A 4,183-nucleotide genomic window follows, 5' to 3' on the forward strand; every position below is an offset into this window, starting at 1 on the left:
AAATGCTGATCAATCAGCCTGATAGGCTTTTAATGTGGATATGGATATTCTTCCCCCTGGGGTCTCGAGTTCACAATGACAGCCAGTCTCAGTATGGCTGTGACCTTTGCGGCTAAACTCTAAAGTACAACCCGAGCTTTCTTTATGTCTGAACACTAGAAGCGTGGAACTTTTGCTCACTGAGTTGTGGATTGCTGTCTCAAGGATTAGTGCCCGGTATGCTCCATACTGAAATATAATCTTCGTAGGAAGTCTTAGCTCAGATACTTACCAAAGCCTTCCTGGAGTTTTCCAAGAAGAATCGTTTGGAGATTAAAGATGCCGTCTTCCTCTGGTTGGTAGACGGCCTCCTCCCTATTCCCTTTCTTCAAATCCTTCCAAAAGTGAGAAACACAGACTCTCCTAACCCACAGAAGCAGTTCTGCCCATATTTCTGTAGTAAATATGTGTGGCTGGCTGGTAGGCACAGAAAACTGCTACACCAGACAGACCTATTCTCAGTGGAATGACGTGAGTACAAAGGGGACAGGCATTGACTTTAATATGTTCAAGGACTGCAGCTGTGGCGTGGGATCTTTGGTTTGTGACACAGAACATAACCTGAATGCGGAACTGGGACCTGGATGGAAATTTAATCTGCATATCAGGTGACTCGGTTATGTCTGATGAAGTTTTTAATCTATTATGGTTTGAATCTCTGGTATTTTTTTAATATAAGAACAAAACAAAACAAAACTGTCTTAAGCATTTCTCTTAAGTGGACAGACACTGTCCTGGATAGTTTTATGTCAACTTGACACACAAATTAGAGTCATCTGAAAGGGGAGAACCGCAACTGAGAACACGCCTCCATGAGATCAGGCTGCAGAGCATTTTCTTCTTTCTTTTTATTGATTCTTCATGAGTTTCACACCATGCACCCAATCCCACTTATCTCCCTGTCCCCTCAGATCTGCCCTTTGCCCTTGCAACCTTCCCCTAAAAGAAAACTGAAAACACACAAAGAAATAAACAAAATAAAAAGCATAGAAAACATCTTGTCATGGAAGCTGTAGTATGTTACAGTGTGTTCCACAGTCTACCACTCTGTCCAAACATCTTCACTTGTAAATGTTCATTGCACTGAGTCATTGGCCCAATTCAAGGACTCACTGGGACTCCTCTCAGTTATCCTGTTGTTGCCCCGTGTCATGAAGATCCTGCAACTTTGGATCAGCAGATTGGCCCTTTCACATGCTCCAACAGTTCACAGAGGATATAAACTTTAAGGTGGGCCAACTCAGAGCCCTGGATTTAGGCCTGAGTGGTAGCTGACCTGAGCAGCCTGCCAGTTCTCCTGAATCTACACAACCAGGGCAAGCTCTCCAGCCCTGCTCCGGCTAAGCCACCCAGTGCTGCCATCAGCAGGAGGCAGGGTCGGCTCTCCTGCTCTCATGTACTAGGGACCAGCTCACCAGCACCCACCCCTCTAAAGCTGTGGGACAATGGGCTATGCACAGACAGCCTAGTCTCCAGTTGAGCTGAGGTCTTGAACCCCAGTGGTATCCGATTGGTGGGAATTCCCACCTACATGGGATGGAAGGTGTTCAGTCATGTCTCCTGAACCCCTGGCTCCTGTCAAAGCTAAAACCCCCACAGCGCCCACAAGAGAGGCATGTGGCTAGCAGTCACTAGACAATGGCATTCTGGCTAGACTCCTCCGCACAGTTACCTAGCAACAGCAAGATAACAAAGCCCACTATAAGAGGGGCTGTTTGGCCCCTCCTCACTCTCTTTAAGCTTTCTTACTCTCTAGCCCTCCTTCTCTCTCTTTCCCTTCCCACCTCTCTCTAAGCTTTTGCCTCTCTTACTCTCTAGCCTTTCCTCCCTCTCTCTCTCTCTTTCTCTCTCTCTCCCTTCTCTCCTCATGGCCAAGGCCAGCCTCTCCCTCTCTCTTTCTACCTTCTCTTCTTTCCCCCTGCCTTTCTACAATAAAGCTCTAAAACTATAGACTGTCTCTGTTTATCAAGGCCCTCCGTGCTTGAACGATGGGATAGGCTTTCTCTCTCTCTTTTTTTTTTCTTTTGGTTTTTTCAAGACAGGGTTTCTCTGTGTAGCCCTGACTATCCTGGAACTCACTCTGTAGTCCAGGCTGGCCTCGAACTCAGAAATCAGCCTGCCTCTGCCTCCAAAGTGCTGGGATTAAAGGCATGTGCCACCACTGCCCAGCAGGATAGGCTTTCTCTTAACGAGCAGTGTCTAACCTCCTGCCAGGAGGCCTTCCTATTGCGGCCATGGACCAGACTAAGGACTCTCACCTGTATGGGAACCACCCAGCGCCCCCTCTCCCTCTGCCTTCTCCTCCTTTCCCCTCTGGGGCCGAGTGCTGCTCCAGGGCCCCTATTCTGTTCTCAGCTGCCATATCCAGGTTGGGATGCCGGAGACTGAGAACCTGGTACCTGGGGCTGCCCCTTGTCCACCACTTGCCGTGTGGGGCCAGTGGCCTAACACACCCGGGGCCGCATGGAAAGCGTCCAACTGTCCTCCCACATCTGGTGAGACATGGGCACTCTCTTACTCCCCTCTTCCCACACACCCACGGCCCTGCAGAGAGCCAGCTCCACTGTGCTGCCCATTTGAGGTTTGGAGCCCACTCTCCCAAGTGCTGCGGCCAGGAAGGGGCTAGGCCAGCTCTCCACTCACACACACTCAGGGCTGGCTCACCTGTGCCTTTGGCATCAGGGCCAGCTCCACTGTGTTACCCCATGAGACACAGGGCCCACTCTCCTAGGTGCTAGCTCTCTCCTTCCCAAGACCTCAGGGCCAGCTCTCCTAACCACAGGTGGAGGAGCAGATGGAAGGGTATCGCCCCCACTCCCACTCCATCCCACAGTAAAGGAGTGGTAGGGAAGAGACAAGAAGTGTATTTTTTTAGTTTCCAAGATATGGCGATGCTGTAGAGCTCTTTCTGTTATTGATGTCAAATTCAATTCCACTGGGTCAGAAAACATGTGTAACTAGAATCCTCTTTGATGTATGGAGGCTTCTTTTCTAGGCTTGTGCATGGGTTGTCTTAATAAATGTTGTCTGTGACAAGAATGTGTACGATCCTGTTGCTGGGCGGATCATTCTGTAGATGTCAAAACCAAGTTGCTTCTTGGTGTCGCTCAGCTCTTCTCCATGTCTGTGCCAGCTTTTCCCTCGGCTACATCTGTTCATTTCTGAGAAGAGTACATTGAGGTCTCTGACAGGACCATGGTGAGTCTGTTCTTCCTTCCACATCTGTCAGTTTTTAGGTTATGTGTTCCAAAGCTCCCTCTTCTGGATGCTTTAATGGTCATGATTAAACAGACCTTTTGATAAATTGGTCCCTTTATGATTATGACGTTATGTATTTCAGTTCACTGACTTCATTCTGAAATGTACTTTGATATCTATGCAGCCATTTTGATGAGTATGATAAATAGTTTGCAAACATTTTACTCCTATTTGGTCAAATCTAGAAGTCTTCTGATCTTCCCTCCCTCCCTCCATTCCTCCCTCTTTCTTCCTTAATCTTGATCTAGAAGACAGATTGACATTGGCCTCCTGTGGTTCAGCTACATGAGACACAGTGGCAGCAAGACAGACTTTTCCAGTCATGGAGCTACATCTCTGCTGCATATCAACTAGAGGAAGTGGAGATGGCATGTGTGCCTTTAGCTCCACTGAACCCCAAATTATCTTCAAGGGCAGCGAGACTCTGCAGCTATATAAATGTTCACCCCAATGACCCACCCATGATTCTGACTATCCCCTAGCCAGGCTGGATCTTTATAGGTATTTTTGGACCATGGTATATTTACATCCTTAATTTACAAATTTTAAATATGACCGTGAAAACATGAAATTGCAGCATATACTGGGAAATCAGAACCTCTGTCAACACTGGATCAGCTTATCTCATGGCAACTGGCTGTTGTATGGCTGGGATCTATCTGTCAACTGCCTTCACATATCTCCTCTGATCATTTCCATAGTCATGAAGTACAGACCATGAGGACAGCCCTCATGATTGGGCAGTGAGAAGTCCCACACTAAGCTGTCTGCTTTAGGCTCCTCACCTGCCTTAACTCTGAAAACCATGATGCAACTTACTGCTTGCTCCTCATAATGGTTTAACTTTTTTTTTTTTTTTTTTTTTTTTTTTTTTTTTTTTTTTTTT

The sequence above is a fragment of the Mus caroli genome, chromosome 17 (genome assembly GCF_900094665.2).
Source record: "Mus caroli chromosome 17, CAROLI_EIJ_v1.1, whole genome shotgun sequence".
Taxonomy (NCBI): Eukaryota; Metazoa; Chordata; class Mammalia; order Rodentia; family Muridae; genus Mus; species Mus caroli.